At 50.5% G+C, this 10163-nt stretch overlaps 1 long non-coding RNA gene across 2 annotated transcripts; it reads right to left on the bottom strand.

The window, feature by feature from the left end:
* Positions 1 to 4696: 4696 nt before the first annotated feature.
* LOC140001726 (uncharacterized) lies at positions 4697 to 9774 on the bottom strand. 2 transcript variants are annotated; one of them, XR_011807230.1, is made up of 6 exons: positions 8470 to 9774; positions 7817 to 7896; positions 6469 to 6744; positions 6076 to 6196; positions 5154 to 5355; positions 4697 to 5070 (listed from the first exon to the last, which is right to left on the bottom strand). It is a non-coding gene; the product is annotated as an uncharacterized lncRNA (long non-coding RNA). The 2 variants fall into 2 exon arrangements; XR_011807231.1 differs by lacking the exons at positions 4697 to 5070; positions 5154 to 5355 and adding an exon at positions 5721 to 5820.
* Positions 9775 to 10163: the final 389 nt, after the last annotated feature.

Raw genomic sequence — 10163 nt, 5'->3', positions numbered from 1 at the left:
CCTTTGACACCGTATCCCACAGCATCCTCACAGCTAAACTGAGGCAGTGTGGTCTGGACAATCGGGTAGTGAGATGGACTGTTAGCTGTCTGAAGGGAAGAAGCCAGAGGGTTGTTGTTAATGGGACGGAGTCGAGCTGGAGTCCTGTATCTAGTGGGGTTATTCAAGGGTCAGTACTGGGACCGGTGTTGTTCACTATATTCATGGATGACTTGGATGAGGGAATGGAGTGCACCGTCAGCAAGTTTGCTGATGACACTCAGCTGGGAGGAGTGGCTGACATGCCCAAAGGCTGTGCTGCCATCCAGCAGGACCTCGACAGGTTGGAGAATTGGGCGGGGAGAAACTTAATGAAATATAATGAGGGCAAGAGTAGAGTCCTGCATCTGGGCAAGAACAACCCCAGACACCAGTAAAAGTTGAGGACTGCTCTGCTGAAGAGCAGTGAAGGGGAGAGGGACCTGGGGGTCCTTGTGGACAGACAGATGCCCATGAGCCAGCAGGGTGCCCTTGTGGCCAAGAAGGCCAATGGCATCCTGGGGTGTATCAGAAGGGGTGTGCTTAGTAGGCTGAGAGAGGTTCTCCTCCCCCTCTGCTCTGCCCTGGTGAGACCACATCTAGAATATTGTGTTTAATTCATGGCCCCTCAGTTCAAGAAGGACGGGGAACTGCTTGAGAGAATCCAGTGCAGAGCCACGAGGCTGATTAAGGGAGTGGAACATATCCCTAACAAGGAAAGGCTGAGGGAGCTGGGTCTCTGGCTTGGAGAAGAGGAGACTGAGGGGTGACCTTATTAATGTTTATAAATATGTAAAGGGTGAGTGTCAGGAGGATGGAGCCAGGCTCTTCTCGGTGACATCCAATGACAGGACAAGGGGCAATGAGTGCAAGCTGGAACATAGGAACTTAACATGACACAAAACTTTTTTATGGTGAGGGTGACAGAGGACTGGAACAGGCTGCCAAGGGCGGTTGTGGAGTCTCCTTCTCTGGAGACATTCAAAACTTGCCTGGATGCATTCCTGTGTGACATGATTTAGGTGTTCCTGCTCTGGCAGGGGGATTGGACTAGATGATCTTTCAAGGCCCCTTCCAATCCCTCACACTCTGTGATGCCGTCCTTCCAACTGAGCCTGTGGGGGCTGCCCACAGGCACCAGCTCCTCAAGCACTGCTCCCACACGGCTCCGTCCCACGGGCTCCATCCATCCATCCCCCAGGAGCAAACTGCTCCAGCACGGGTCCCCCGCGGCTGGGCGGCAGCTCCCCCCAGACCCCCTGCTCCTGCGGGGGCTCCTCTCCACGGGGGGGCTGCAGCTGCGGCCCGGGGCCTGCTCCTGCCCTGCGGGGGCTCTCCATGGGCCGCAGCCTCCTCCAGGCCACATCCACCTGCTCCACCGGGGGCTCCTCCACCCACGGGGGGGCTGCAGCGTGGAGATCTGCTCCATGGGCTGCAGGGGGACAGCCTGCTCCACCGGGGGCCTCTCCCTGCACAGCCCGCAGGGGAACTGCTGCTGCCTCCTGCCCTCCTGCTGCACTCACCTGGGGGGCTGCAGGGCTGCTTCTCCTCTCTTTCTCCCTGGGAAGCAGCTTTTTGTTGTTAGTTTTGTCCTCCTTTCTTCAATATGCTCTCCCAGAGGAACAAGCGACATCGTTTCTTGGCTTGGCTCTGGCCAGCAGTGGAGCCGTTCTCTAATGGGGGGCAGCTTCTAGATTCTTCTCACGGAAGCCACCGAAGGGAGGACAGACCAAATGATTGCAAATCGATATCCACATGACAGCAAAATGGAGTCAAAGGATAAATTGTGCTATTCAGACTAAAAATGTGTAACATGCAGCTACATATATCTGACCTTTGCACCTAAGTGCTGTTAACCATCCCAGGCATTTGTTGTTCACATGGTGAATAAGTGCTGTTTTGGATTGACAGAGATAATCTGTAGATTTGGTTCCAAGGGGGTTAAAATTCAGGCAAGGCAGTGAGAGCTTTGTGGGCTGCAGGAGAACCAAAAGGCAGGAACTGTCAGGGCTCATCCTCACCTGTGACCAACTCTCATTTGGTCTTCTTTGGAGAGAAAGCCAAGCCAGCCAGATGGCTTCCACTACTTCTATGGGAGTGACATTGGGCTTGATCTTTAAAATGAAATGAAGCAGAAGGCTGTGGCTTCTCCAACCTTCAAGATATGCAGCACTTGGCTGGGAAGGTTTCTTCCGTTCCTATGGATTTGAAGAGTCAGGGCTGAAAGAAGCAGCAGGAGCCTAGGGCCATATTCTGTCATCTCTATGGAAACTCCTGACATGAATTACCTCCCTACTGGTGTCAAACTGCAGGCAGGCAAACGGGTGTGGTCTCCTCTCTGTGCAACTCCCTAATCCATGGTGTCTCTTTGCATGTGTGAAATTGCATGTGTATAGGGGGTGTGGTGGCAGAAGACTGAAAGCCTCTTCTGATGGGTGGGTCCTAAAGCTGTGAGTCTGACCCTTCTGTGACTGTGCTGAAAGCGATCCTGGGGCTAGAAGGGAGAGTGATCCAGCTGCACATCAGGAGACGGGGAAGAGACAGAGGCTCTAGCGTGCACTGCTGACTGGTTTGCCTCGGTGGGGTTGGAGTGAGGAAGCTGTACCCTCCTCTGTTAGCACAAAGGAGAGGAGTTATTCCATGCTATTTTTCCTCCTCTGTGGATGAATGGACAGACTGCACAGTTGGTTAAGGCCGTAGCTACTGAAGACGAGAACTCGATTGTCTGCTGCTCTTCAGGCAGAAGGCAGAAGGAATCAAGAGACAGGACTGGCTCTGTCTGCACACTGCAGGAGATGCACTTTTTTGCATCTTCTGTGCGTGAAAAAGTATGTTTTAATTGATAAGAATCCCAAGGGCCTAGAAATACTGCAGTTTTAGGATAAATCTGGTATAAACTGAGTGTCCTGAGGACTTTGAGTACTCCATTTCCGTGGCCAGACCAACAGAAACTCCAGGGCAATAGTAAACACAACTTTCTCTCTCTTATCCTAAATTTCTCCACTTGTTATCTCCTGACCAGCAATTTACAGGAAAGTTACAGGAAAGTGAGGGAAAATATTTGAGCTATTTATACACCAGTGAAGGTGGTGCCATGTTAACTTCACTCTTTTGCAAGATCTTGTTTGCTAACAGCAAGTTATGGCCCCTAGGGATGTTTTACCTTGAGGGAGGGAATGGGGGCACACCAAAACAAGTAGAACAAGCAAAATACTGTGGGGTGGAGCTGACAAAACAACAAACAAACAAACAAACAACAAAAAAACAACTACCACCAAGGACCACCCACTAGTGCCATGCTTTTCATACTGAAGTGAGGAAAGAGCAGAGCATCCTTGCAGTAACTTCATGCCTCAAAACCCTCCTTTGTCACTCTTCCTGCACTTGTGTAACAGGTGCTTGCAGGTCTGTTTCCTTTCTTATTTCAGGACTGGAAGATGGCTTCATGGACAAAACAGACTTGGCTTGGGGAAGAGTAATTGAATTTATTGCCAACTGATCACAAAGTAGGACAGTGAGAATTTAAAAACTTTAAAACAAACCAACCAACCAACCAACCAACCAAGCAAACAGAAAACCACCTCGCCACACTACCTCCATCCCAGGCTAAACCTCAGTCTTGATTCATCTATCTATTTCCCACGGAGCAGTGGGGGGTGGTTGGAGGATGTTGGGGAATGGAGGTTGCAGGCTCTGCTGCTCCTTCATTGTATTTGGCAATTTTATTGATGGTAGCACTCCCCACCCCTCCCATCCCCTCTTTTCCCTTCCCTCCACTCCCCTGCCCTCCCCTATGCTCCCTGTTCTTTCTGACCAACAGTATGATATATTCGGGTGCGTGGACAGCACGTGGGGCTACGGGGAGAGGACATGTACACAAAGATTTGGCTCCAGATCCAAAATGTCATGTATTTGGCAAATTTATTTATGGTAGCACTCCCCTGCCCTCCCCTCCCCTGCCCTCCCCTCCCCTGCCCTCCCCTGCCCTCCCCTGCCCTCCCCTCCCCTGCCCTCCCCTCTCCTCCCCTCCTTTGCCTCCCCTCCCCTCCCCTCCCCTCTTTTGCCTCCCCTCCCCTCGCCTCTTTTGCCTCCCCTCCCCTCCCCTCTTTTCCCTTCCCTTCCCTCCACTCCGCTGCCCTCCCCTCCCCTCCCCTCCCCTCCCCTCCCCTCCCCTCCCCTCCCCTCCCCTCCCCTCCCCTCCCCTCCCCTCCCCTTCCTCCGGTCTCCTCCCGTCCCCTACCATCCCCTCCCCTATGCTCCCTGTTCCTATGCTCTGCTACACTCCCCTCCCCTATCCTACCCTACACACTCCTACACTCCCCTCCCCTATCCTACCCTACACTCCCCTTCGCTACACTACCCTACATTACCCTATGCCCCCCTCCACTACACTCTCCTACACTCCCCTCCCCTATCCTACCCTACACTCCCCTAAACTCCGATCCCCCACACTACCCTATACTCTCCTATGCTCCCCTCCCCTCTAACACGCTACGCTACCCTACCCTACCCTACCCTACCCTACCCTACCCTACCCTATCCTATCCTATCCTATCCTATCCTATCCTATCCTACCCTACCCTACCCTACCCTATATTCCTATCCTATCCTATCCTATCCTATCCTATCCTATCCTATCCTATCCTATCCTATCCTATCCTATCCTACCCTCCCCTGCCCTCCCTTCCTTTTATTCCCTCCCCTTCCCTCCCCTCTTGTCTTCTTCTCTCCTCTCTTCTTTCTTTCGGGTAACTTCAAATCGCTTCAGTCGTTCTCATAGCTCCTATCCCTGGCTGATTCACGGGAACCCATCAGCAGCAACCAGAAGCGCTCCAGCTGCTGTGTCACTGGTCGAGCAACAGTCTCCAACTGGGAATCGCTGACTTCGTTGTGTGGCTCAGACGGGTGCCTTGCAGTTCCACCCTGGCCTGGACGTGTCCTCTTGCTGTGTCCCCACCTACAGCGCAGTTCTGCTTAGAAGCAGCAGCAGGCTTTGGAAGATGTCCCACTCCTTCCATTTTCAGTGGTTTAGCTTGGCTAGCCGGGTGGTGTCTGTCAATAGAAGACAACAACGAGATTTGGGTTAGAAACAGCTAACTGAGTAGTTCCTTTGTACAAGGGCAAGGAATATTTACCCCTTCCTACTGGAGGCTGCAGTGTCAGAGATAATGACGGGTCCTTCCGAGAGCTTTGAAATATCCCTTGGGGATGCTGAGTCCAGAGGACCAGAGCAAACCTGTCTAAAGTACACCGTGGAATCCCTCGGAATGACTTCCTAGCAGAAGCATGTGTCTGATACGGCTTCAGCTGGTCGCAGTGTTCTTCTTCACCTCATACCTAAATTCAGATGAGAGATCTCAATGCAGATGGAAAGGTTGAGAAATAGAGAAATCACTGATGTGCGTTGAGAACTTCTAAGGACTGAGTACTGCATCAATCCAATGTTGTAACATTAAGGATTGGTTAGAAAAGCAAACGTTAAAAACAAGCAAAGGGGAAGAACAAGTAAGCTTTCTTAAAGGATCTATTCTATTGAAGGTATCTTTAAAGAAGTAAATAAGTACTGAAATATATATGCAGATAGAGAGAGAGAGAGAGAGAGAGAGAGACAGAGAAACCTAAGAGTCTGCTGTGCAGGTTAGCTTCTTGCTCTCTTTTCTAAAAGTCACAGTGAATGCAGCATCTGTGTGCGTTACAAGCATTACCCTCAGTCCAGCACAGGTACACACGAGAGGACAGCCTGCAGGTTGCGGAGGCAAAGCAACTGCTCTGGCTGGATGTGAAGAGCCAAGACAGAAGTTGCTGTCAGGGAAAAGATACAGAGAGGGGATGAAAAAGACGGAGTGTGCTTCTGACCTTCACAACTTCTAAGCAAGCGGAGATGAGGTTGTGGAAGAAGCAAATAAGCTGTTGATCTAGAAGCAGCCTGAAGATTGTCCTTAGGCAGGGCCTTGCATTCTTCATTTTTACAGCATTGCTTGCCTTCAAGTGCACGACGATGATTTTATGAACTTTCTACCACTACAGAAATGCACCGGATTCTTTCCCAAAACTTACGGGTGCTACTTGGCAATATTGGTCAGCATTCTCTATTTCCTTCTTCATCTCAATTCTCTTTTGGCCTGTGAAGCTTTCCAGATCAGAGGAGAAGATCCACGGTAATACGGAGCTTTGGATCCTGCAAAGGAAACGAAGAATCCTACTGACAACTCTTTTCAACCTCGCCTGCAAGCATCACAGAAAAGAATACCGAAAGAACAGCGCTTTCTCATGGGAAGCATAAATTGGAGCATAGGTGTCCTAGAGCTGAAGCGAGGTGAAGCAGGTTCCACACAAGGTGAAGGAGCACACCCAGAAGCATTTCCATAAAGCCGTGTTTTCAAACAAAGGGTTAAGATTTAGATTTTCTTACAAGTGAAGAATGAAGAAATAAAAGAAAAAGAAAATTACCAGGACATCCAGTTTTCCTCTAGCTTGCTTTGCTTCTTTCCGAATCTGAGTCTGGAGTGACAGTCAGGGAGCAGCGTTGTGCAGAAATGCCAAAGCCTCCCCAGCTTGTTGTACCTTCATCAACAAGGGCTTTGATACTGCTGCCTCCTCAGCAACATCAGCCATTTCCGAGGAAAGCTGGTGTCCATCAGGTCAAATAGGAATGGGAAATCCCTCTTGCCACAACTTCACGCTCACACCAGAGTTGGCAGGACAGGCCGATGGACAGAGAAGCGTCTGCAAGAGTGTTAGAAAACAGACTTTAGATTTCCGTCAACCCAGGAAGAATTACTTGCTCATCCCTTCAAAGTGAACTCTGAGTAGAAGGAGGGGATCGCAAGCTGCATTCCTGACATCTATGCTGCAAAGTCATCCAGTGTGACATGTTACTGTACCAGCCTGTGACGAACAGAAACAGGACTTTGAGGTTATGCTGTTGGATTAGAATTAAGCTCAAAGAGTTAGTCCCTTGACGTGTTTTTGTTTGCAAGTGTTTTCACTGCTTCCCAGACAATGTCTCCAGCAAGCTAGCTGCTTGCTTCATTTGTTCTGTTCTGTTCTTTTTGATTCTGTTTTGTTTTGTTTCGTTTTCTCCGCCAGGATTCTTAGAGAAATGAGATTAAAGTGATCATATTGTATGTCCACCCATCCCTCCCTCCCCTTCGCTTGTCCAGAGCTTTTACCTCGTCCACCAGCTTGAATGAACTCGGTCCTAGGCGCAGTTGTGTCCAAGCCATTCTGTTCCTAGACGTGTTGTGAGAACAGACAGCTAAGTAGTGGGGAGAGGACGTGCTGCTGTCTGCAGTGTGACCTCAGCGCTTACCAAACAGTAGGGAATACACAGAGAAGGGCCTTAGGAGAACTTCAAGCCCCAGATACGTTTTATGTGGAAACCATATTTCCCAAGATAACACTGGACACAACTGCATAATCAAAATGGATTCATTTCTTGATGATTCATTCAACTCCTAGGTTTTAGTTTTAAAACATGTCTGTCTTGGCTTAAAGCACTCTTCCAATCTCTATTTCCAGTTCCTAGGATTTCCTGAAACAGGGAATCCCACTTTTTCCTTTTACAATCTCCCAGTCTCTTCTTTTTTACCTCTCCCCAAGAAATTTAGCACTGCTCTCTTCATACTTGACAACTAGATATGGAGCTGTATCAGCCAGAAGGAAGTTTCCTTCACACTTTCTGCTTTTTACGGTATCTGGGCTCTTACCTTTACACTTACTCACCCTTCCTACATTAGCACAAAGAAAGTGTTTTGGAGATCTGATGTCTTGTTTTCCAGAAACTGCCCTGACTCACCTTTACGAGAGCTGTCCCACGCTGCGAGCACAAGTCTTGCAGTCTGGCCAGATATTTGCCTTCTAAGTCGATAATCAAATCTGTCAAGTTAAGAACACGTAACTAATGGAAAGGAAATCCTTTTATTTTGATCCGAATTCACTTTTTTTTTTTTTTTTTCCTAGACCAAGACTGAATCGTGGAGAACCACCAAAACTCAGGTGAAAAATGAAATGACAAATGTTAAGGTCAGGCAGCTTGCCCACTGCCATTGCTACCCTGAAAGCAGATGGAGTGCATCTTCATACGCCACAGCCTGAGACACTAGTCGACAGGCCAGCCCGTGTGAGGAAGTCCATTGCTGTCCTGAATTTTAACGTGACAGGGGGACTCTTAAGCCTCTTGTTTATGCTTCAGTACTTGCGGTCTATGGGAGGACCACAGCACACTCTTCTCTGTCTCCCCTTATTTGTTGATCGTCTGTAGGAAGAAGAGAGCGTGCAGAGGCCCTCACCCGTACATTGGGTCTGTTCTCACTCTGTGCAGCTCCATCATTGAGCAAAGTACCAACCTTGAGGCTTCTGTAAGGACTTGACACAAACTACAGAATACTACAAGGAAGCATTCACAACAAAACCCCATTTTTTTCCTCAGCCAAGCATCAAAACACTTACAGAAGGGCATGGTCCCTCTCTGTGCACCTCAAGGGGAGATGCACAAATCCTCACGTGGTTTCATCGCATCCAGCACCCTTCTCTGTGCCTCCCAGCTAAACGTGCACGGAGGCAGCTGTTGCCACAGTGCTGTGGTGACACAATTCCGTTCTGTTTCTGAAGTCATCACCGCAGGCGCCTCCCAGTGACGGCACAACACTCTCTGTTGCTAACGCGTCTGTCTCAGAAACAGCTAGGGAAGTACCACTATGCCCAAACTGCCTTGAATTAGAGTAGTTCATACATTATTCCCTGCTCCCCTACATCTGTGGAAGGAAGGTGTGTGATCAATCTTTTCCTTGAGAAAGGACTACAGAGCAAAAGAGCTTGATTCTGAGACGTTGCCCGTCCTTGTAGAGCAGTTCACCTTTGATTTCCATGTCAGAAAAAAGAAGGTGAAATCAACAATTCCCTTCCTCTGAGCTGGGAATAGGAAAGAAGCCCAATTCTCCAGGAAGCCTTCAAAAGGAAACTCTGCATTTCTTTGTTAAACACCTTGTTTAATTTCTTGAAAGAAATCTTTCCCAGTCCTTTGCAACTGCGCTGGTCTGAATCGGGTGGGCAGCCGAGTTCCACCACGGCCGCTCTCTCACTCCCCCTCCTCAAAGGGAAAGGGGGAGAAAATACGATGCCAAGGGCTCCAGGGCTGAGATAAGGACAGGGCGGTGGCTCAACAAGTATCATGACGGGCAAAGCAGACTCAGCAGAGTGACCCTCAGGGTCCCTCCCTGCCCCTGCTCCCCGTGGGGTCCCTCCCACGGGATGCCGTCCTTCCCCAGCTGATCCCACACGGGCTGCCCACAGGCAGCAGCTCCTCAAGCACTGCTCCCACACGGCTCCGTCCCACGGGCTCCATCCATCCATCCCCCAGGAGCAAACTGCTCCAGCACGGGTCCCCCACGGCTGGGCGGCAGCTCCCCCCAGACCCCCTGCTCCTGCGGGGGCTCCTCTCCACGGGGGGGCTGCAGCTGCGGCCCGGGGCCTGCTCCTGCCCTGCGGGGGCTCTCCATGGGCCGCAGCCTCCTCCAGGCCACATCCACCTGCTCCACCGGGGGCTCCTCCACCCACGGGGGGGCTGCAGCGTGGAGATCTGCTCCATGGGCTGCAGGGGGACAGCCTGCTCCACCGGGGGCCTCTCCCTGCACAGCCTGCAGGGGAACTGCTGCTGCCTGCCTGGAGCAACCCCTGCCTCCTGCTGCACTCACCTGGGGGGCTGCAGGGCTGCTTCTCCTCTCTTTCTCCCTGGGAAGCAGCTTTTTTTTGTTATTTTTTTTTTCTCCTTTCTTAAATACGCTCTCACAGAGGAACAAGCGACATCGTTTCCTGGCTTGGCTCTGGCCAGCAGTGGAGCCATTATCTAACGGGGGGGCAGCTTCTAGATTCTTCTCACGGAAGCCACCCCTGCAGTCCCCCTGCTACCAAAACCTTGCCACGTAAACCCACCAGAACAAGTCTTCAGTAAAGAAATTTTTCATAATATAGCTGATGAAGAAACAAGTTGGTTTTCCTCCAGGATTTCCTTGTCATATAGCGGGTAGTCTTGTCTTCTGCTACGGCACAACTTGAAGTGACAAGCAAATCCAATTAGCCTGGGCAGAACAAAATGCTCCCACAGGCTTTGTTGCATCTTGCATGCCAGTGGGCACTAAGGTGCA

This window comes from Anas platyrhynchos, chromosome 2 (genome assembly GCF_047663525.1).
Source record: "Anas platyrhynchos isolate ZD024472 breed Pekin duck chromosome 2, IASCAAS_PekinDuck_T2T, whole genome shotgun sequence".
NCBI lineage: Eukaryota > Metazoa > Chordata > Aves > Anseriformes > Anatidae > Anas > Anas platyrhynchos.
This window is presented reverse-complemented; position numbering and strand designations above follow the sequence as displayed.